The sequence below is a fragment of the Tamandua tetradactyla genome, chromosome 25, assembly GCF_023851605.1.
Source record: "Tamandua tetradactyla isolate mTamTet1 chromosome 25, mTamTet1.pri, whole genome shotgun sequence".
Classification (NCBI taxonomy): domain Eukaryota; kingdom Metazoa; phylum Chordata; class Mammalia; order Pilosa; family Myrmecophagidae; genus Tamandua; species Tamandua tetradactyla.
The window spans coordinates 16,838,471-16,862,962 of NC_135351.1; the positions used below are offsets into that span (position 1 = coordinate 16,838,471).

At 40.0% G+C, this 24,492-nt stretch overlaps 1 long non-coding RNA gene across 1 annotated transcript; it reads right to left on the bottom strand.

The window, feature by feature from the left end:
- Positions 1-11,132: 11,132 nt before the first annotated feature.
- LOC143668872 (uncharacterized) lies at positions 11,133-23,250 on the bottom strand. Its single transcript, XR_013168605.1, has 3 exons — positions 23,093-23,250; positions 15,924-16,008; positions 11,133-12,189 (listed from the first exon to the last, which is right to left on the bottom strand). It is a non-coding gene; the product is annotated as an uncharacterized LOC143668872 (long non-coding RNA).
- Positions 23,251-24,492: the final 1,242 nt, after the last annotated feature.

Consider the following 24,492-nt stretch of genomic DNA (forward strand, 5'->3'; position numbering starts at 1 on the left):
AATGAAAATATACAGCCACACAAAACTTTGTACAAAAACATTCATAGCAGCATTATTCACAATAGCCCAAAAGTGGAAAAAACCAAAATGTCCCTCACTGATGAGTGGATAAATAAAATGTGGTGTAATCACACAATGGAAAATTATTAGGTCATAAGAAGGAATGATGTACTGATATATGGATGAACCTTGAAAACATTATGCCAAGTGAAAGAAGCCAGTCACAAAAGGCCACATATTCTATGATTCCATTTATATGAAATGTCCAGAGTAGGCAAATCCATAGAGATAGAGAGGGGCTTAGTGTTTGTGTAATGCTGGGGAGGATGGGAAGAATGGGGAATAATGGCTAAAGAGTACAGAGTTTCTTTTGGGGGTGATACAAAGATTCTAAAATTGATTGTAGTAGTGGTTGCACAGCTAGATACTAAAAACCATTTAATTGTATACTCTGAATGGGCAAATTGTCTGGTATGTGAATTATATCTCTACAAAGCTGTTATTTAAAAAAGATTACATGTAATGTGAAGGTTTTGGGCTACATACACCTAATATTGTATGGGTACATCCACCAAACCATAACTTCTAGGCAGCACACAGTGGGTGATGAATAGATTTTTTATTAAATGAATACTGAATGGCTTTCTTAAAAATTAGAATATATTCGGTGACCTGGGGTGGCAGATTCTGGTCAATTAAATTTTCTAAATTTCTGGGGGCTCTCCTGAAACCTATGGATTTTCTTTCTTTTGTGAAAGAACCTAGCAGGAAACCTGGCATATGGCATCCTCTCAATAAGTAGTGGCTCCTTCTGTTTCGAAAGGAGTTTTAAAATTTATCATTCCACCTACTTTACTTAGTATCGACTTTGTCAGCTTTATAACAGATTATCTATGGATACTGGGACCAGAATTCAAAAAGCTCAGTCTACTTATTTGCGTTTAATAGCTGCATTCGCAACTCTGCTAAGAAATGGCTAGTTCGAATATAAACTTTTTGGTTTTCCAACATTAGAGTGCATCAGAATTGCCTGAAAGATAGATCTGGGGCTGGAGCCCCCAAATCTGCAGTTCCAACAAGTTCCTAAGTAACAGTGCTGCTGTGGTCCTGGAAACCACTGCATAGTTCTCCTCCTTCTCCTTCTCCTTTCTTCTGTTTTTCTAATTGTGCATTTTTAAATTTTATTTTCTTTTAATTATGAATAGCAAATGTTAAAAAACACAAAGAAGCTGAATAAAAATTATGTCTTCCTCTCTCCCTTCCCTGGCCATTCATTTCCCTCCCCGAGAAGAGTGTCATTAAGTTTTCTTGGATCTGTCTCAGGTATTTTGCTTATTTCCAAATATGAACACCTTTTTTCCTTCACAGACAAATGTTCACACGCTCCACCCATTGTTCAGTGCCTCGCTTTATTCACTTGACAATGTACCCTGAAGATTATTCCTTATCAGAACACGTACATTTGCCTCATTCCTATTAATGATTCCTTTTAACAACGAAATCAGATTCTAGGTTATGGTCCTATAATTTAGGTTAAATACATTTTAAAACCTATACAATTCTCTTCTCCCTTGGTTCATCTTTTCTTTTCTTTTTAAATTGAGATATCTTCGCACCATGCAGTCCATCCATGTACTGTATGAATGTACATTCAACGTACATTCAATGGCTCACAAAATCATCACATAGTTGTGGATTCATCACCATGATCATTTTTAGAATGTTTGCATCACTCCAGAAAAGAAATTAAAAGAAAAATAAAAACCTTACATCCCATACCCTTTATCCTTTTCTCTTCTTGACCAATAGTATTGCAATCTACCCAATTTTTTTACCCCTAATCCCCCCATTGCATATTTCTTCTTCTTTTATTTTGAAACAATCACAAAGTTACAGAAAAGTTGGAAATACAGTACAAATAACTTTTTTTATTTTTCCTGAACCATTTGAAAGTAAGTTGCAGACATAATGTTCTAACCCACCTAATACTTAAATGTGGATTCCTGCTAAGAATTCTCCTCCATAATCTGAAATGCAAACATCAGGATCCGGAAATGAGGACTGATACGTTACTACAACCTCTTCCAGCTTTGCCACTTGCCCCAGTGACATTCTGTACAGCCAAAGGCTCCAGTTCAAGATCATATGTTGTGGTTCGTTGTTGTGTTGTTTCCTAGCGTTGCCATAACGAGTACCACAAACTTAGTGGCTTAGAACAACCTAAATTTACCCTCTCACAGTTCTGGAGGCCAGAAGTCAGCAACCAAGATGTTGTCAGGGCCACGCTCCTTCCAGGCATTCCTTGGTCTGTGGCAGCATCACCCCAAACTCACCTGTCATTGCCACATGCCGTTTCTCTGTGTCTATGCATCTGTGTCTGTATGCCCAAATGTCCCTCTCTTTGCTTTAAATATTTGTATTGTAAACCTTAACAAACAAACATACAAACATTCTATACAATCGTGCACAAGGGCTCACAACATCATCACATAGTTGTGTATTCATCACCACAATCATTTTTTTGAACATTTGCATCTCTCTAGCAAAAGAAAGAAAAAGGAAAAAAGAAATAACTCATACATCCATACCCCTTACCCCTCCCTCTCATTGACCACTAGTATTTCAATCTACTCAGTTTATTTCAACCTTTGTTCCCCCTATCATTTGTTTGCTTTTACTCATCTGTCTGTACCCTAGATAAAAGGAACACCAGACACAAGATTTTTACAATCAGGTAGTCACATTGTAAAAGCTATATCATCATACAATCATCTTCAAGAAACACGGCTACTGGAACACAGCTCTACAGTTTCAGGTATTTCCCTCTAGCCACTCTAATACACCTTACACTAAAAAGGGGATATCTGTAAAATGCTGAAGAATAACCTTCAGGATATCCTCTTGATTGTGAAATCTCTCAGCCACTAACACTTTATTTTGTCTCATTTCTCTCTCCCCCCTTTTGGTCGAGAAGATTTTCTCAATCCCTTGATGCCAAGTCCCAGCTCATCCCTGGATTTCTGTCCCACGTTGCCAGGGAGATTTACATCCCTGGGAGTCATGTCCCACGTAGAGGGGGAGGGCAGTGAGTTCATTTGCCATGACAGCTGAGAGAGAGAGAGAGGCCAAATCTGAGCCACAAAAGAGGTTCTCTGGGGGTGACTCTTAGGCCTAATTTTAAGTAGCTTAGGCCTATTCTTTGCAGGAATAAGTTTCATGGGGTGAATCCCAAGAGGGCTCAGCCTATTGATTTGGTTGTCCCCACTGCTTGCAAGAATATCAGAAATTCTCCAAATGGGGAAGTTGAATTTTCCCCCCTTTCTCCCCAGACCCCCAAGGAAACACCAGTCATATTGGATTAGGACCCACCCTAATCCAGTAGGGCCTCATCTTAACTAAGGACATCTGCAAAGACCCTATTTCCAAATAAAGTTACCTCATTCAGCAGCTAAGACTTGAACCATAACTTCTTGGGTGACACAATTCCACCCACCACAGTTGTCACATTTTGTTAGCCATGGAATAGTTCCTCGGTCTCTCCCTGACTTCTATGACCCTGACACTTTTGAATATTGTAGACCAGTTGCTTTTTAGAGCATCCCTCAATTTGAGTTTGTCTGATGTTTCCTCATGATTAGAATCAGGTTATGAGTCTTGGGCAGGAATACCATATAAATGCTGCTGTGTTCTTGGTGCTTCTTATGAGGTGGCACATGATTTCAATGTGTCCCCTTATTGATGTTAACTTTGATCACTTAATAAAGGTAGTGTCTGCCAGACTTCTCCACTGTTAAGTTACTCTTTTCTTTTCTGTAATTAATAAATATTTCGTGGAGAGGTACTTTGAAATGATCTAAGTATCCCATTCCTCAACAAACTTTCAATGTATGTATGTATGTATTTATTTATATCTCTATGGCTCCTGGTTTCCTATTTTATTCAATAGATTGATAACTGTGCTGATTTGAAAGGAAGCATGCCCCCTAGAAAAGCCATGTTTTAATCAAAATCCCATTTCATAGAGGTAGAATAATCCCTATTCAATACTGTATGTTTGAAACTGTAATCAGCTCATCTCCCTGAATGGTGTGATTTAGTCAAGAGTGGTTGTTAAACAGGATTAGGTGAAGACATGTCTCTACCCATTTGGGTGGGTCTTGATTGGTTTATTGGAGTCCTATAAAAGAGAAAACATTTTGGAGAATGAGAGATTCAGAGACAGCAGAGCTGGTCTGAATCTGTGGTGGACCCCAGAAAAGCCATGCCCTTTGATCTTCATTCAATATTGCTGGGTGGGACCATTTTGATTGTTTCTATGAAGATGTGACCCACCCAATTGTGGGTGGTAACTTTTGATTAGATGATTTCCATGGAGGTGTGTCTCCACCCACTGAAGGTGGAGTTGCTTGCTGGAATCCTTTAAAAGAGGAAACATTTTGGGAGAGAGTCCCCATTTTGGTAGAGCCACGTGAAAGCCAGCAGACGCTGCCATGTTTGCCACGTGCCCTTCCAGTTGAGAGAGAAACGTTGAATGTCATCGGCCTTCTTGAACCAAGGTATTTTTCCCTGGATGCTTAAAATGGCCATTTCTATAGACTTGTTGTAATTGGGACATTTTCTCGGCCTTAGAACTGTAAACTAGCAATTTATTAAATTCATCTTTTTGAAAGACATTCCATTTTTGGTATATTGCATTCTGGCAGCTAGCAAACTAGAACAATAACCTATTATTACTATTAAATTGTATATGCATTTTGATGCTCAAATTGATACTGACTCAACTGGTGATAGACCCTTCAAGTAGGCTTCTGTGTCTTTTTGACATATCCCTATCACCCTTTGAGAACCTCTTTACTTTCTGATACCACGAAATGTTCCAGGTTCATCTTGCACTTTCTATGCTGCAGCCCTGGAATTGGCCATAGTTCCTTTTAGTTGAAAGTGGCGTTTGAAATGTGTGTGTAATGGTATTGTGGTATTGTTACTTCAGGCCTTCTCCGTGAGCGCAAAGGAATGCATGCATACATGTATTAGTTACCAGTTGCTGTGTGTTGAATCCTATCTTCTCTGTTACAACTCCTCCTTTTCCTTTGACCCTTCTCCCAATCTCCAGGGGTATTTGGGCTCTGCCCATTCTAACTTTTTTATGTTGGAAGGAGGTGTTGATAACATAGGATAGGGGGATGGAACTGGTTGGTGTTTTGGGAGAGGCTGGCCCCTCTAGGTTTCAGGATTTATCAGGCCGAGAAACCCATCTGGAGTTGTAGCCTTCTGGAAAGTAATCTTAGTGCATGAAACTTGTACAAACTCAGATAGAGCCCTAGGTGTTCTTTAGGCTGGACAGGAATGGCTTTGGTTGGGGTTTGGCAAACCACGGCAATTAGCAATATTTAGCTGAAGCTTGCATAAGAGTAGCCTCCAGAATAGCCCTTTGACTCTATCTGAACTCTGGGTCAATGATACCTTATTTTGCTACATTTCTTTGCCCAGTTTAGGTCAGGAAGGCATTTCAATCCCATGGTGCCAGGGCCAAGCTCATCCCTGGGAGTTTTCTTCCGCATTGTCAGTAAAACTTTCACCCCTGGATGTTATGTCCCACATAATGGGGAGGATAATTATTTTACTTGCAGAGTTGGGCAAAGCCATGCTCCTTTAATCCAGTCTTGTGGGTGCAGACTTATTGTGGGTGGAACTTTTTTATTCTATTAATTCCATGGAGATTTGACCCTATCCATTAAAAGTGGGTCTTAATTAGTTGACTGGAGTCCTTAAAAAGAACCCATGGAGAATCTGTTCTACAACTAATTGCTGCGATATACTTTGAAATTAATTGCTCTTTTGTATACACATTATTTAAAGAGAAGGAGGAGTATAATAGAGAAAATAGGATTTAACAAATGAGTATGACTGCTGAATCATTATATTGACATTTCTGTTAGTCTCCAGTGTCTTGGAGCAGCTAGAAGAAAAAACGAAAAAGTCATGGATCTGTAACCCATACCAAACTTTAAAATCTGTTCTACAACTACTTGTTAAAATGTACCTTGAGGGTGGGCCACGGTGGCTCAGCAGGTAAGAGTGCTTGCCTGCCATGTCCAAGGACCCGGGTTCGATTCCTGGTGCCTGCCCATGTTAAAAAAAAAAATGCACTTTGAAATTTATTGCTTTTTTGTATATATGTTACATTTCACACTCACACACACACACACACACACAAGTTAAAAAAAAAAAAGAACTCATGGAGAGAGAGAGAAAAGTCAGAGCTGATGCAGAGAGCAGACACTTAGACACAGAGGTTTGAAGATGCAGAAGGAGGATATCCCAGGGGATGCCAGAAGGACCCACAGGACCTGAAAGAGTCATTTGAAACCAGAATCTGGGAAAGAAGGACAGCAGACATCACCGTGTACCTTCCCATGCAACAGAAAAACTCCAGACACCCTCGCCTTTCTTCAGAATGAAGGTATCTTTCTCTGGATGCCTAAGTTTGGACATTTTAATGGCCTTAGAACTTAAAATTTTTAACTTAATAAATCCCCTTCATAAAAGCCAACTCATTTCTGCTGTATTGCATTGCTGCAGCTTTAGCAAACTGAAATACTGTGTAATGAATTATCACAAACTAAATAGCATAAAACAACATGCATTTTTTATCCTATGATTTTTGTGAATCAGAGTCCTAGAATGGCTTATGAGTCCAGCTTTTAGGTGTCAGCCGGGGCTGTTGTCCTATCTCAAGGTTTGACTGGGGAAGGATCTGCTCCCCAGCCCACATGGTGGTAGAGTTAGGTTCCTTGCAGGTTGTTGGGCTGAGGGCTTTGGTTTCTTACTGGCCATCAACTGGGGGCTGCTCTCAGTTCCTTACCACATGGGCCCCACCACAAGGTAGCTCACAACACAGCAGCTTGCTTCATCAAAGCCAGCAAGGGCAAGGAGTCTCCAAAACAAGACATGGCATTTTTATGTAACATACTTCAGAAGTGACATCATATCACCTTTGCCATACTCTTATATTATGTTGGTTAAAAGTAAGTCTTAGGTTCTGCTCATACTTGGGGTTGAGGGGAGGGCAGCATTCTACAGTGGCATGAGTCCCAGGAGAGATGACTCATGGGGCCATCTTGGGAGCTGCCAACTACGATCACCTCACCAAGTGGCAGATGCAAGGGATAGCCAAGTATACCAAAGGACACGTTGGTGCCATCTTAGAGTCTGACTGCCACAATACACACATGCATACATTTGTTATTTATTTCTTTCCTTTTATCTGCTACCTATCTATCTGTTAGGAATTGAATCTTTCTCCCTATAAGACATGTTCAAGTCCTAACCCCTGGTCTCAAGGCTGGGGACATGCTTATAAATGAGATTTGAAGAACCTAGTAAGATGAGGTCACATAGAATCAGCGTGGGCCTTAATCAGGCATGACTGGAGTCCTTACAAGCGAAGGAAATTTGGGCATAGAAGTAGAAGCCACAGAAGCAGACGGAGAGACAATTTGCCCTATGATGGAGGATTGCCAGCAAGCCATCACCAGAACACTATTCCGGGAGAAAGCATGCCCACTGGTTCCTTGGTTTTAGACTTCTAACTTCTAAACTGTGAGACAATACGTTCTGTTGTTTAAGCCAGCAAGTTAGTGGCATTGTCATAGCAGCCCTGGCAAACTAAGACTCTACCAATCTTCTATCTGTTTACATCTGTCATCTATATCATCTATCTCTATATTATCTATCTTTTAAAAAATGTTTTCTATTGTGAAATATAACATATATACAAAAGAAGCAATAATTTTCAAAGTACGTTATAACAAGTAGTTACAAAATAGGTTTCAAAGTTTGGTATTTTCACGTTTTTCCTTCTAGCTGCTCCAAAACACTGAAAGCTAAAAAAAATATATCATTATAGTGATTCAGCAGTCATACCATTTGTTAAATAAATACCAATAGGATTTATCCTATTTTCTGTTATAACTCCTCCTCCTCCTTTGATCCTACTCTTAATCTACAGAGGTCTTTGTACTATGCCCAATCTAACTTTTTTCATGTTAAAATGGGGTGTCAACAATATAGGATAAGGGGATGGAATTAGCTGATATTCTTGGAGAGGCTGGGGCCTCTGGATTCCAGGACTTATCTGCCCTAGGAACCCTCTGGTGGCTATAGATTTCAAGAAAGTAAACTCAGTATGTGAAATTTTTGTAAAGTCTCAGTTAGAGTCCTAGGTCTTTTTTTTTAGGGTGACTAGGAATGATGTTAGTTGGGGGTTGGCAAACCATGGCAATTAGCATTATCTAGCTGAAGCTTGCATAAGAGTAGCCTCCAGAATCGCCTCTAGACTCCATCTGAACCCTCTTAGCCACCGGTATCTTATGTTGTCACATTTCTTTTCCCCCTTTTAGTCTGGAAGACATTGTCAATCCCACGGTGCCAGGGCCAGGCTCAACCTTGGAAGTCATGTCTCCTGTTGTCAGGGAGACCTTCACCCCTGGATGTCATGTACCATGTCAGGGGAAGGGTAATGATTTTCCTTGCAGAGTTGAGTTTAGAGAGAGAGAGGCCACATATGAGCAACCAAAGAAGTTTCCTGGAAGCAACTCTTAGGCTTAATTATAGAACTAGTCTCAGCTTCTCTGCTACAGAAATAAGCTTTGTAAGGGCAAGCCACAAAATAAGGGCTTGGTCTATTTTCTTGGGAGTGCCTAATGTTTGAGAGAGTATAAAGGGTTTCCCACATAGGAAAATTTAGTACTTAAATATTTTTTCTCTGGTCCTTTGAGTGACTCTACCAATATATTTTTGTTTTTTTTGTTTTTGTTTTTGCATGGGCAGGCACCAGGAATCGAACCCAGGTCTCCGGCATGGCAGGGAAGAACTCTGCCTGATGAGCCACCATGGCCCGCCCTCTACCAAAACTTTTTAATTATCAGCCCACCATAGTCTGGGATGTCTCCAGTTATTACATTAAACTATACAGAATTACAAGGCCTTGTTCCCATTCTGGACTCCATGTGTTTGAGCTGTTTAAATGAGCTATCCAGACAGGTTGATTTAGATTGTGCTACAGGAAATTTAGACTCTACACAATAAACCTCTCTGCCTTTGGGCCATATGGGAGGTGAAGCTCAGAGTACATACACTATCATCTTTTGCTCTGTATTCTGATTTATCTTATTCCCAACTGTTCTAGTTTGCTAGATGCCGGAATGCAATATACCAGAAACGGAATGACTTTTAAAAGGGGGAATTTAATAAGTTGCTAGTTTACAGTTCTAAGGCCGAGAAAATGTCCCAATTACAAGAAGTCTATAGAAATGTACAATCAAAGGCATCCAGAGAAAGATACCTTGGTTCAAGAAGGCTGATGGAGTTCAGGGTTTCTCTCTCAAGTGAGAAGGCACATGGCAAACACAGTTTCTCTCTCGGCAAACCCGGCATCATCTGCTAGCTTTCTCTCCTGGCTTCCAGTTTCATGAAGCTCCCTGGAAGGCATTTTCCTTCTTCATCTCCAAAGGTTGCTGGCTGGTGGACTCTCTGTTTCGTGGTGCTGCAGCATTCTCTGCTCTCTCTGAATCTCTCATTCTCCAAAACGCTTCCTCTTTTATAGGACTCCAATAAACCAACCAAGACCCAGCCAAATAGGCGGAGACATGACGTCACCTACTCAGTTTATCCACTCTTGACTAAATCACATCATTCAGGGAGATGATCTGATTACAGTTTCAAACATACAGGATTGAATAGGGACTACTCCACCTTTATGAAAGGGGGTTTTGATCAAAACATGGCTTTTCTAGGGGGCATACTTCCTTTAAAACCAACACACCAACTCTGGGATCTATCTATCTTGACAACCAAGGTTCATACTGATACATCCAATTCCAAAATAACACTACAGTATTCATTTTCATTTTCTCCATTTCCATCTTTGTAACATCCTTCTTCAACAGTGAAGAACCCTAATATGTTTATTTGACCCATCCCTATCTCCACTGCCACCCATTGCCTCATAAGATGCTTTTAGCTCCTGCGTGGGCTCTGATGCCCTGTGCCAGACTGCCTTCCTCCTACTCTCCAGCCTTCCCTGTGGGTGGATGCCCCTTAGGTTGCTTGGGCTCTGATTTCCCAGGTCAGGCCTCCCAGATATAGAGGACATCTTCACCTTGCTTGGGTGCTGACACCCTACCACTAAGATCCTTCCCTCAGCATGGATGCCATTGAACTCTAACCCACCTAATGACTTTACGATTGAATTATTCAGGAATAAAGGGAAGGGAAATAACACATTTCTTTTTAATGTTTCTATTTTTTTCTTCTTAAATACAATTTCCCTTCTCTCCCCATCCCCCCAAAGAGGGAGAGTAGGTACAAAACATTCCCTGAACAGATGGTGAAAGATGTGAGTGGCTATTTTATAAATTTGCAGTTTATTAGCTGGAGTTAAAGGAACTGTAATGTGTGAAGCAGCAGAAAAAATATGAAGGCAGGACAAAGAGAAACAAGAATGCAAAAATTTTTCATGCTACCGCCATGCTTTGCTCAGGCTTGTCTATTTTCCAATCTGAAATGCCCATTTTTCTCCTCTGCTTCATTCAAGGGTCAGCTCAGTGGCCCACCAACCTGAGCCCAGTCATTTTTTCCTTTTTAAATTTCCCATTCATTTGTCACTCACACTCTAGCACTTGATTTAATATGGTCTCGAACTGATCTCTAGCTCTTTCAAGTATCCATATCTTTTCTCTTGAACTGGATAATAAATTCCTTACAGAGATATTTTATTGGATCTTGCCAAGCTCACTGAGTGATTGAGACCAGCCACTCAGTATAGGGACATGATATGGGGGTGGAGAGAAAAAGAGGGGAACCCTTTTAAAAGGATAGCCAGGAGCTGCAAGAGTAGTTCAGTGGGAGAATTCTAACCCGCCATGAGGGAGACCCAGGTTCAATTCCTGGTCCATGCACTTCCCCAACAAAACAAACAAGCGAAACAAACAAACAAAAAAGAAACACGATTCAACAAATAGTGCTGCAACAACAGGATATTCACATGGAAAAATAATGAAATTTGACCCTACCAACCAGCACACACACACAGAGAGAGAGAAAGATAGCCAGTAGGATTTTATCTCTTTTCCATTGTTTATTTCAATTGGCAATCTCTAGACTGAGGGCAAACACAGTGTCCAAATGTTCAATAACTATGTGTTGAATTATAATTTACTGCATACAGCAACATGATCTTGCCTCAATGCACAGACCCCAGAATGCCATATGCAATGCATTTCACTTACCCCAATTGGCTGGTAAATGACATGCATGTAAAACTGAAGGGACAGCTTTATTTGTAACCCTGATTTTCTGGACCCTGTACATAATACTAGCCCCATAATTTAGAAAGATCTCCATTAATGCTGATATACAATTATATTTGCAAAGCATTGAAAGAGAGGGATCAAAGGTTCCAATCAGAGTCTGAGTTTTAAAAAGGCAGCTGGCTTGGCTGCGATAATAAAATAAGGCCAATTCAATTTCCCAGTGTGTTGTGCAGCCTCAATCTCTTATTGCATCACAGCCATGGTGTTTAAGGGAGTTGCTTTTCCCAAACTTTCAAAACTATTTAGTGTATGAAGCTGCATGTGATTTGAATTACAGACTTATTTATAATAGCAATAACAGAAGTTTGTTTATAACTGAATCCCTAGTAACTGTGCAGGGTGTTTGATATTAATTGTCATCACAGCAAAGTTAGATGGTTTGACCCAAGTCACTGAAGAGCATCAGACCTGGAAAATCTCGACCTTTCCATCAGGGCAGATTCCTCGAGCCCTAGTGGACATCATCACTGTTTTTTTTCTTCTTGGTGTTCACAACGAATAACAAGATAATAGCTTTGGGTTTGCACATCGTATTTGGATGGTATTATCGAGCCTTCTCTAATCACCCCAATCTAACGTCCAGCTACTCAAAACAGACCCAAGCAGAACATCACGCAAACAAAACACGCAGGCTGTCCCTCGGGCTGCTGCCAGGATGACAGCGGCAGTTTCGCTTGGCTGAACGCGGCTCCTTTAAGCAGTGGAAAGAAGAAAGAATGCACACCGGCTGCCAAAACAACATGTGAGTCCGGTGAGGACGGTCCTGGACTTGAGCACGTGAAGGGGATGATGCAAAACGTAAACAGCGCCCTTTCTTCTTGGCATAAACAAGAGACAAAAGGCACCTCGTAAGAGAAAGGAACAGAATCCTCAGATATGCTAGTTACAGCCATTTTTCGAGGATTTTTCCGTCTTAAATGTGTGTGTGTTTTTTTTGAGTAGTTGAGTCCAGTTCTATAAGTAATTGGATACACATGGACACACAAACACACGGAACGCCTGCCTGCTTATTTGCTCAGGGAATATTTTAAGAAATCAAACCAGCATTCTGACTTTTGTTATGTGTGTCAGGGATTATAGAGGCTCCCTCTCAGTGTTCTTGCTTCTTCTGAATTACAGGGGAAGAGGCTGTAGTTGATTTAGGATCGGGTTGGCTCTATAAAGAACTGTTTGTGAGGTTCTTTTAGTTCCTGGTTTGCTTAACTCCTATTTTAAATCAACATATTCTCATGATGAGGATGAGACCCTGTCAAAAAGGAAGTTGTTCTTGAACTTGACAACGGCACTTAAGGTGGTTACATAAGTGAATGCCCTTGTTCTTAGGAAATGCACACGGAAGTATTCTTTGTTAAAGGTCCATGATGTATATAACCTATTCTCAAATGCTTAGAACATAGATAGATGATGGACTGATAGAAAGACAGAATGAAAGAGAGAAAGAAAGAAAGAAAGAGAAAGAGAGAAAGAAAGAAAGAAAAAGAAAAAAGAAAGAAAGAAAGAAAAAGAAAAAAGAAAGAAAGAAAGAAAGAGAAAGAAAGAAAGAAAAAGAAAGAAAGAAAGAAAGAAAGAAAGAGAAAGAAAGAAAGAAAGAAAGAAAGAAAGAAAGAAAGAAAGAAAGAAAGAAAGAAAGAAAGAAAGAAAGAAAGAAAGAAAGAAAGAAAGAAAGAAAGAAAGAAAGAAAGAATAATATGGAAAATATGGCACAATATTAAAATTGGTGGATCTGGTTACCTGAAGAAGGGGGTTATGTTAGAATTCTCCATATGGTTTTTTTTTTTTTGTATTATTTTGGCAAAAGTCCTGTGACTTTGGAATTAGAATTTCAAAATAAAAAGTTTAAGAAAACAAAAACAAACAAAAGGAAGCTGAACAAAGCAGGCAGTGTGAATCTACTCTCTAACACCAGCGGTTGGAAACATCCTTCATCTGGGAACTGAGTAAAAGCTACACCAGATGAGAAGCTTTTGCTCAAAAAAGGTTCGGCAATGAATTCCTTGGTTTAGCAGACACCCTAATTATTTAGAGACCGTATATCTGAATCTTCAGTAATCAGGTTTGCTCAATTTAAGTTCTACCTGTTTTAATCAGAGTATGTTGAATAATACTAGAAATTATTTTCTAGACTCTTAGACAATGAAAAGAGCCTGGGCTTTGGAGCCAGACCTAACTGTAACCTGTTTCTGCCCTTAGCTAATTAAATAATAGTAGATATGTCATTTAGCCTCTCTGAACTTCAGGTTCTGCAGCAGTAAAATGGTGGTCATTTTCTTGACCTTAGCGGACACCGTGATGTACCAAGGTGGGCACTAACGGGATGGAAGTATGATTGTTTTGTGTGATTGTTTTTTTTTTACAAAGTCAGAAGTGTGCAGAGGTTGCATGTCATAGAAGGTCAGCAGCTCAGACCTGGCTCTTATTTACGCTGTGCTGAGTGACAACAGCCGGCTCCATAGAGATTTCAGGATTCAGAGTGTAGACTGTGCAGGAATGGCCCTTTGAAAAAGCATGTCCTTCAAAATCCATTGAAATGAAGCAAATCAAGATACCTCTATTCCCCAAAGACTATTAGAAAGAATGAGGTAGATTTTATTATACTGACATGGAAAGATGCCCAGGATATATTGATCAGTGAAAAAAAAAAAAAAGCCAGTTGAAACCATATGTGGAGCATGATTCCAGTTGTATAAGAATAATAATAAATATTAATATATGCTTAGGAAAACTTTACTTGGAATTCTGTGCTCTTTTAGTGGAGTAGTATATTCTAGAAACTAGCCAAAAGGTCTGTCCATTCTTTTTAACTGAGCAGTTTAATCTAGAAATGGACAAAAGATGTCTATTAAATTAGCCACAAACTGGGTTCACATCCAGTCTTATCATTGATTTAGGAGTTATTCTAAGTCAGAAGTTAAGAAATATTTTTCTCCGACTGATGTAGTCCTTTACACTATAGCAAAACCTTATTAAGTTGAACTCACTTAATTCTGAATTAATAATACATTCATTTGGAACATGAGAAAGTCTTGGGTTATTTAAGAAGAAATTGCTTAGTAAATAAATTGCCAAGTTAGTCAACAGACTTGTAATGGGGGGCGTGTTTAACTGACTAAATAAAGCCAGCTTTATTTATTTTTTCTTTTTTTTAAAAGATTTTAACACATTAATTGTTCCTGTGAGTCATCAACATTCATTAAAAGTATGATGGTGTTTCCCCTGAGAAATTTTGGTAGTTAACTTATTGGTTAAATGCAGTTTAATGTACTAGAACTAAATTTCTCAGGAATAATTCTACAATTCATACATTTTTCAAGCAATATAAATTCTTCCATCCCTCTGCAAACACCGTTGCAAATGAGCTGAATTAATGATATTTTATATCGTTTTGGCAAATATGATATAGTTATCATGATTTTATTAAACCCTGAACTAAGAAAGTTTCACATACCTAACATGTCTATGCCTCAGTTTCTCTAGCTGTAAAATGGGATAATTAAGGGTTGAGCAGCGTCACCACATATGGTTGTATGGGATGAGCACTGCACAACTCTAGGTGGCGCCGTTCACTTCCTGAATGGCTGTAGTCTGCTGCTCTCTTGAAAGTGCTCCTGAGAGGATTAGCTGAGTTAATATTCACAGATCAAGTTAAATTCTGCCTGGCACAGAGTAAAATACCATGGAAGTATTTGATAAGTTTAGCAGAACATATCTTACTCCAAGAAGTTATTCCCCTCAAATAAATAGTGTAATGAATGTCAAGAGAAATGAATTTGGAAAGTCTGATGTACTATCCTCAATCAAAAGGAAAAATATTTAGAAAGCAGTTACCATATCCGTCCATTAAAAACAAAGCTACCAATAACACAAAGATGAAAATAAAATTTCTGCCTTTCAGGGGTCCATGATCTGATGACAGACACACATAAGCCCAAATTGCTAGAGGGGCAGTAGATGTTAGGGGTGTGAGTCCAGGGCCACCCCCCCCCCCCAAATCCCAGCTTGGCCATCACCAGCTATGTGACCTTCACCCTCACCTCCCTTAATCTTTTTTTTTTTCTCACATGGGCAGGCACCGGGAATCGAACCCAGGTCCTCTGGCATGGCAGGCAAGCATTCTTGCCTGCTGAGCCACCATGGCCAGCCCTCCCTTAATCTTTTTAAGTCCAGGTTTCTCTATCAGTATAAAGGGGATAATGACTACATCCCAGAGCTGACATGAGGGTAATGCACACAAAGCACGTACCATTGCTTTTGGCACTAGTAAACTCTCAATACATGCTTGGTTGCCTGTTTGTTTATTATCTCATCATTATTACATTGTTATATATAGGCAGTATCTTCTTTCATTTCTCCTTCCATCTACTGACATGCCCACTTCTTTCCAGAGGCCAGACATTTCCACCATTCTAATGTAGATGTTTTTCTCCTCCCTGGCTTTTTCTCTCTAGCATTTACTCTAAACCTTTGTCCTGAGCCCAATCCAGGCTCCCCTCCTTGCACAAAGGCCTAGGGGAAAGGGCAAAAGAGATAAAGTTCAGTTAAGTTACTTACTGGCAATTAAGGCCTGCTTCCATTCCTTAAGAATATCCAAACGGCAAGGGGTTTTCTTTGTTTTGTGTTTCCCTGTTCGTGGCATCTAAGATGTAAAATATAAACATTAATTGTTACCATGCTTAGTAATTTTTAAAAGTTGAATTTGTAAAAAAAGAAACAAAAACCCCACTCTTTTGTTCATTAGATGAGCTTTTATTGAATATTGGCTGTCTTTCAGACATTGTGCTCTGGGTAGGAAACAAAGAGAAAGAGATTAGGCAGAGTTTAGGTCTTCAAGGTATTTTCAGGCTTGTGAGAGAGACACAAGTAAATGACAGTTGCACAGAGAGGAGGGTACTAAATTCTACAACAGAAATAGTCTCAGAATGCCGTGAGGGTGTTTGATTCATTAGGTGCCATGGAAAGAAGCTTAAGCCCACAGAATCTCTCAGGAACTATGAAAATAAACTTTGAATCCTGAAAAAAATATATATCGTGTCCAAAATAGGAAAAGTAAATGACAATATCAATTGTATAATGGTTTAATTAAATGTCTACAAATATCACATTAGGTCAACCACATCCAATCAACTTTAGCATTTATAAAAATTTACTACATATGAAAGCTACTTATAAACTAGATGTTTCCACTTTCCTACAGTTCCCAGATAAATACAATTATTGCCGATATGGATAATTGTGAATTAATATAATGACTCATCAACTTCTGAAGCACCAATATAGGACAAATCCTTTCAAAAATATTTGCACTATAAAATTATATTTAATTTAGAATAGGGATGTATTTTAATATAATTAGTAGGACGTAGGTGGGGCTTCTAAGGGTATCAGCAAAGACCCAACCGAGGTCTAAGAAAAGCCTTTGGGGTTGTCTTAGTAGGTGGGAAAGATGAGTGATCCAGGCTGGGGGCAGGGCCAAGAAACGCACAGGTGGGGCTTGAGTGGAGTCAGGAAAGGGGAGGTGAGGGGGTGAAGAGGTGATGGGGAGAAGGCCAAGCCCCACACAAAGGAAGCAAACACACCAAGACCTTGCAGTGAACAGAGGACGCAGAGCCAGCCATTCTGGGAACAGAATTAAAGTAGCTGAGAGATGGGAATGGCACCAGAGCAGGAGGCAGGCTGCAAAGCACCTTGTAAAACAAATATGGGTTTTATCTCAAGTGTAAAACATCCAAAGTATTTTTCATTGTGACATTTGAAAATGAAAACAAACATCAGAAAAGCCCTGTGCATCTCTGTCCTCCCCTCCCCTCCTCCTACCATCCCCCTTACTCCAAAACCCTGAAAGCCAGTGAGGAAAAAAACCAAGCACAGAGGTTTAGTGACTACTCATGGCTTGTTCCTGGCACAACCCAGATTAGAATCCAAGGAACTGACTGCTGTCCAATCTCTTCCTTCTGTATACCATGCTATTTTTATTTGTCTCATTTAGAAGGCGTTTTAGCTGCCTGGCTTAAACATTGGAAATTTATTGGCTCATGGTTTTGAGGCTAGAGGAGGTCCAAAATCAAGGTGTCAGCAAGGCGATGCTTTCTCCCTTAAGACTGTGGCATTCTGGGGCTGACTGCCGGAAATCCTTGGTCCTTGGCTTTTCTGTCACATGGCCATGCATATAGTAGCCTGTCCTAGTTTCTGTGGATTCCATTGACTTCCAGCTTCTTTCCCTAGCTTCTCCTCTGTGTGTCTGAATTTCACACTGCTTACAAAGGACTCCAATAACAGGATTAAGGCCCAGCCTGCTTCAGGCGGGCCACACCTTAGCTGAAGTCACCTCACCAAAAGGTTCCTACCATGACTTTGCACCCACAGGGATGGATTAAGATTAAGAACATGCTTTTCTGGAGCACTTCACTCCAAGCTACCACAGCAGGTAACTCTTTGGTTGTTGTGAAATCTCAGATCATAATTCTCAGGATTCATTTTTGCAAACTATAGCTCTGTAATAATGAAATGAAATGGAGCCATTGTCATTACTACCTTGAAATGTTTTCTGAGGGTAGAGCATGCTGCTAATCAGCCATAGGAGAAAAACTGAAATTATCTGCTTACGAGCCTGCCTCCTTCACTGCCCTGTAAGTACGTCCAGGGCAGGGGCCGTGACTTATTCATTCCCTATCTGCCAGGGCTAAGCAAGGACTGAGTTAACATAGAACTAGAGACTCTCCCTCTCTTAGCCCCAAGTACTCATTCTAGGGTGGGTGTCTTGTGGTGCCCAGCAGGGGGCACTGTAGACACAGACACAGTTCACAGCCCCAGGCTGGGCTGTACAAACTTTTTTCAGACCAAGGCTGAAATGATTATAGCAGCTATAATAATGTCCAGGAGGCCCAGGCTGCACCAGACAAAACCTCCATGGTGTGCCCCAAGCACAGAAGTGACCCTGCCCTGAACAGAAAAAACTAAATGAGCATTAAAAATCCTGAACAACAACAAAAATTCTAAAATAGAATCCAGGAGCCACAAGAAAAAATTGGACTGATTTGACTGCATAAAAACAAAACAAAACATAAAACTCTATATGTCAAAAGACGTATAGAAGGCTACCAGACTAGAATAAAATATTATCTATTATCATGCATATTAGACATAGTTTAATATCCTAAATGCACATAGCAACTCATGCATTAGCAATAATGGCTGATAGGCAATAAAAATACAGTGAGCAGGGAATAACTTTTTTTTTTGCCATTGGATTGGCAAAAATAAAAACGATCCATTATTAATAACAGTGGGAGTAAAAGGGGACTTGGGGAGAGGTCAGTTGGTTCATTTCTGGGAGGCAGTTGGTAGCATCTATCAAAGTTTAAAAGGCAAACACCCTTGTGCCTAGAAAGTCCAATTTTAGGAATTGATTTCAATGGTAATAATAGCTAAACTTATCTGCACACTTCCTATGTACCGGATCCTATGCTGGGTGCTTTACACGGAACATCTCATTTGCTGCTTCACAAGGTGGCCTATAAATATCTCCATTTTTCAGAGGGAGGCTTAGGAAGGTTAAATAACTGACTCAAGTCTTCACGGCAAGTAATTTGTGAAGCTAGGGTTTAAATTCAGGCAGTGTGGTTCCAGAGTCCATACATTTAACCAACCAGAAGGTCTCATACATGTGGATGATCCTCATTATTTGCGGTAATTATGTTCTATAAAGTTGCTGCAAGAACCAAATTAGCAATTTCCTAGGGAAATATGGGGTTAAGTTCTTGCAAGATTCTGGTCACATTTTTGCCAACTGATCAATACCTAACCTTGTTTTATGTGTTTCTGTTTAAAGACTTCTTTATTTAATATTTACTGTTGTTTCATTAACACTGAACTCTTGGCCAATAGTTCCATGACTCATGCCTAGACAAAGCTTATCTAAATAGGCTTATTTTCTCCATAATACACATTACAGCCTTCTGCTTAGGAATGCTGGACAGCATGTCAACACCACACTTGTTGACCATTTTAAACAACAAAATCACAAACAGAAAGCACAAAACTGTGAAAAACATGGCACTAAATATACTGCAATAAAGAACACTTGCTTACTGTATGACCACTGAAACAGAAGGCAAGGTCACCTTGTTTGACCTCAGCTAGGAAAGTGCATACCGGGCAACTCAAATTTGTCACCACTCTGAGCCTGTCCATGAATGTCCATGAATGAAAGCATAATCAATGAATAATGAGGATCAACTGTATATATTATAACATTATTTATAATGCAGAGATTAGAGACAATCTAAAATTCTAAAATTAGAGTTTTGTTTGGTAAATTTGTTCTGGCCATACCATGGTATATTAAGTTGCAGGTAGACAGAGCTGTTTGTACTGATAGGGAAACCATCCATGACATATAATTGATCAGGAAAAAAAGCAAGTTGTGAAATAATATAAGCATTATAATTTATGACTTAAAAGAAACTATATGCATGTATGTAAAAAAAAGCACACATACCAATTCACTAACAGTGATTACTACCTGGGGTGGGGGATACTTTCACTTCTTTACTTTAAGTACATGTCAGTCTCTTCACTGAGAAAGTGACAGAAATCCTAACTCAAATTAGATTAAATATTAAAAAAGATTTTTTGCTCATGTAATCAGTAGGTCTAAAGGTATAGTGTAAATTGGCAGCTTGACAGTGCCAGGATTAGTTTGAATTGGCAACTTAATACCTGCAAGGACCTGATTTCTTTCCATCTTTCTACTTTGCCTTCCATTGCATCAGCTGCATTCTTAGGCAGGATTCCCTCATGGTGGCAAAAAGGCTGCAGGGGTTCTAGCCTCAGCAGCATCCAGAAGCCATGGGGTTTGTGTCCCATGATTCTCGGCAAATTTTTAGGTTCAACACTGATTGGAGCAACTCAGAATGAATTATTGTGGCCAGGGGAATGCCAAGGGTTGATTGGCTTAGGCCTGTATATTCCTAAATAAATCACTGTGGCAAGAATGACTGTTTAGATCAGTCAGGGTAACTGCTGGAGTTGGGAGTGAGGGCAGGTCCATGCGAATCACTCGTAGCTGCCACATCTTGGGGAGGGCAGAATGTTTGTTAAAGGGACAACACTACAATACACTTTTGCATGATTTACATTTTCTACCAATTTTCTAGATACCAAAGCATTTAGAATTTGGGTAATTTTAAATGACAAGAACAGGCTTTTTTTTTTTAACTAAAGAAAATACATCTCAAATGTTTAATCTTAAAAATACTTTTCATTTCCCTTACTTCATCAAGTCCAAATTATCTAGATGAACTACCTGCTTCAAGGAGGCCACTTAAGAAGAGCAGTATGTAAGGGAACGGCAAGTGCTGGACAGACAAATAGGAGGCAGGATTCAACTCCCAGCTCTACCAACAAGAGTGAAATCTTAGGAAAGCCTTGGAACCTCTCTGGGCACTATGTCATCATCTGCAGATGATGATGTTAGATTTGACAATCTTTAACGTACCTTCTAACTCAATCTTTCCTCTCTTTTGCTTATAAGATTATCCATTTTTATTACTTATTAAACAAATTTTTGTAAAAATATTATATGCATAAGATAAAAATATTCTAACAATACAAAAAGATACACAGTGAAAAAGTTATTTTCTTTCCCTCCCTGGACAGCTAACCCTTTAGTTTCTACTCCATGCCAAGCATTTTTGTTTGTTTGTTTTTGTTTTTTTACAGAACATTTTCAGGTTTTTATTTCAAGAAAATATAAAGATACACAGGCTGTTAAAACTAACACGAAAATCTTATCTCGCATGATACCGTAACATTGAAAATCTATTTTATCTAACGTTATTATTAGCTACTTGTGCTTTCTTTTGGTGCGGCTTACATAGAGCATCTATTTCCCTCCTTACACTTACAATCTGTTTGTATTCTTGGGTCTAAGATAAGTCTCTTATGAGCAGCACATAAATAGATCATATTATTTCATCCATTCTGTCAATCTGTGTCTTTTAATTAGTGAGTTTAGTGCATTAACATTCAAATTTACCTCTGTAAAAGCAATTCTTGGGTCCAGTGTCTTATCCTGTATTTTGATTTATCAGATCTATATATTCTTTTCCCTCTTTTTATCCTTCAAGTTACCCTTGGTAATACTCTTCAATTCTGTACCCTCCTCCAGACCTTTCTCTCTAGTCTTTCTTTCAGTCAACAGAGCTCCCTTTAATAATTTTTGTAGGGCAGGTCTCTTGCTGGCAAATTCCTGCAGCTATTGTTTATCTGTGAAACTTTTAATCTCTCCCTCAATTTTGCAGGACAGCTTAGCAGGATAAAGAATTCTTGGCTGGAAGTCTTTCTCATTCCAAATTTTAAATGTATCATACCACTGCCTTTTTCCCTCCATGGTGTCCATCGAGTAGTCTGAGCTCAGTCTTATGTAGTGTCCCTAATATGTAATAAATCTCTTCTCTCTTGCTTTTTTCATGATTTTTTGCTTCTCTTCAAGATTTGACATTCTGATAAGTATATCTTGGAGTAAGCCTATTTGGATTTATTTTATTTGGTATTTGTTGGGCTTGTTTGGTTTGGCTGTTTATGTCTTTTATAAGGGTTGGGAAGTTTTTCCCAATTACATCTTCAACTAGCCTTCCCATCCCTTTACTTACTCTTCTCTTCTCCCTCTGGGACACCAATACTTCTTGTATTTGTATGCTTCATGTTGTCTATCATTTCCCTGAAATCAAGCTGCATTTTTCCCATCTTTCTTGCCACTTGTTCTTTTGAACATTCATTTGTCCTGTCTTCGAATTTGTTTATTCTTTCTTCTGCCCCTTGAAATCTAGTGTGAGTCTCTAAAATGTCTTCAATTTGCTCTACAGTATCTTTCATCCCATGACGTCTGATATTTTTCTATTTATTCTTTCAAATTCTTCTTTATGCTCCTCTAATAACCTCTTTCAAATCATTATGAATAACCTTAATTAGTTGTTCTGAATTCTGAGTCCCCTCAGATAATTTAAATTGGCCATTTGTTTGAGCCATATCCGCCTCTCCTTTATGCTTTCCCAGTACCTTCATGATGTCCTTTGTTTCTTTCTGGACAAGCTTAAGCAGCTGCTCCAAATTCTGTGTCTCCTCAGCTGATTTAATTTGGTCGTTTGTCTGGGTCACGTCTGCCTGGGCCTTCACCTGCTTTATAACCTCTTGTGGACGAGGCACTTTAATGTCTTAATAGGGTTATTTTGAGATTTATTCACCTCCCAGGTCTAAGATTTGGAATCGGGACTCCAGCCTGGGCTGCCAACTCTGGGACTGGGGGTTGGATGACACGCACCCCAGCAGAGACGCCTCCTGTACGGCGGGTGGGTCTAGGGACCCCCAGACCCCCCTGTCCGGAGAACGCTGGGCTGTGGGGCCGGGATTTCAGCTTCACACACCTGTGGTCCTCAGGCCTCCGAGGGGGAAGGGGAGCGGCACCAAAGCCCAAACGCATCTCTCTTGCAGGAAGGATGTCTGAACCGCGCACTCCACATCTCCCCCTCCTCCTCCCACCCCTCCCCCCACCCCGGGGAAGCCCCCAACAGCCCCCACCCCCGACCCCAGTCCTCGTCAAAAAAACCCAGGCGCCAACATGGGTAGGCATCTTCCACATTCGCCACGGGCACGGCCAGCTTGTGAAGCCAAAAGGAAAATCAGCTGCGGGGGTATGCAGAGTCGTGATTGAGCGCATTCACCCCTTTCTCTCCTTCCCAATCTCTCAGTTTTTCATCCTGGGCCTCTCTCTGCTGGGCAGAAGACCCTCCATGATCACTCGCAGTCCTGATCTGCTGACCAGTCATTTCTCTACCGTGTCTCTCGTTACATGGAGACGGGCGGCCCCGGCTGCCTCTAGTCCGCCATCTTACCGGAAGTCAAGTCACCATTTCCTCCCCCCAAGCATTCTCAAGTTTATTATAGATCAGAAATATACTGTGCCTGGACAGTCACGTGGTACATTTACATATATCCTCCATCCTGCCTTTTTTCATTTAACTTTCTAGAAGTAGACCTGCTGGGTTAGAGGATATGTGCATTTTATCCAAGGAGGAAAATGCTTATTTCTCCAACTCCTTACCAACACTTTATCAATCTCTTTCATTTTTGCTATTCTGCAAGACCAAAAAAAACACTTTGTTGTTCAGAAGATAGATTAATAGGTGATAGATAGACAGGTAGACAAATAGATACATGGATCCATAGATGTGTAGATGAATAGATAGAATGACACACCAAATGTGGCAAAATGCTAAGATTGTTGAAATGGTATCTGGGGTGCATGGCTAGGAGTATGTTGGTATTCTTTTTCGGGGTTTGTATTATTTTTGCATAAATTTGAAATAATTTCAAAATAAAAACTCTAAAGAAAAAGAAAACCACATTGCCTTTTTCTTATTGCGTATGAGGTTGAGAATCTTTTAATGCACTTAAGAGCTATTGACATTTGTGTGTGTCTGTGAATTATCTGTTCATGCACTTTGCCTTTTTTCTTTTTTTCAGCTGAAACTTCTCTTGGCATGCAGACAAATGGCCTCCTTGACACCCTCTCATGGAGAGATGGACCTTCCAGGATGGCCCTGGTTAGGCCATTCCATTGCAGTGGGTGTTGGAGCCACAACCGTGGGTGAAATGGCCCAGGAATGGTGCTCATCTCCCTGTAGCCAGGGAGTTAAAAGTGGTTTTTACATTTTTAAGTTTTTTTTTTTTAAAAAAAACAAAGCAAAATGAAAACAAGACTATGAGACAGGGAGCATATGGCCCACAAAGACTTAGATATCGACTGTCTGCCAACCACTGGGAGGGATGAACCAAGAAAGAGGAGCTGAGAGGAAGCAACCCAGGAAGCAGGAGGCAGCACAGATGGACTGGGGCTCAGAAGAGAAGAGACTCAGGACCCAAGTTCCATTAGATCACAGGGGCCAACAGTATTGAGTTTGGCCAAGAATTCAAAATGAAGGCTTAAAAGAGTGCTTTGGAGTTTTTAATTGGAAAGTAGGTTACTTTGACCTTTGCTAGAGCAGTTTTGGGGGACTGTTGATGCACAGGTTTTGGAGTCACAAGAAAAACAAAAACAAAAACAGAAAGGGAGGGAGGAAGG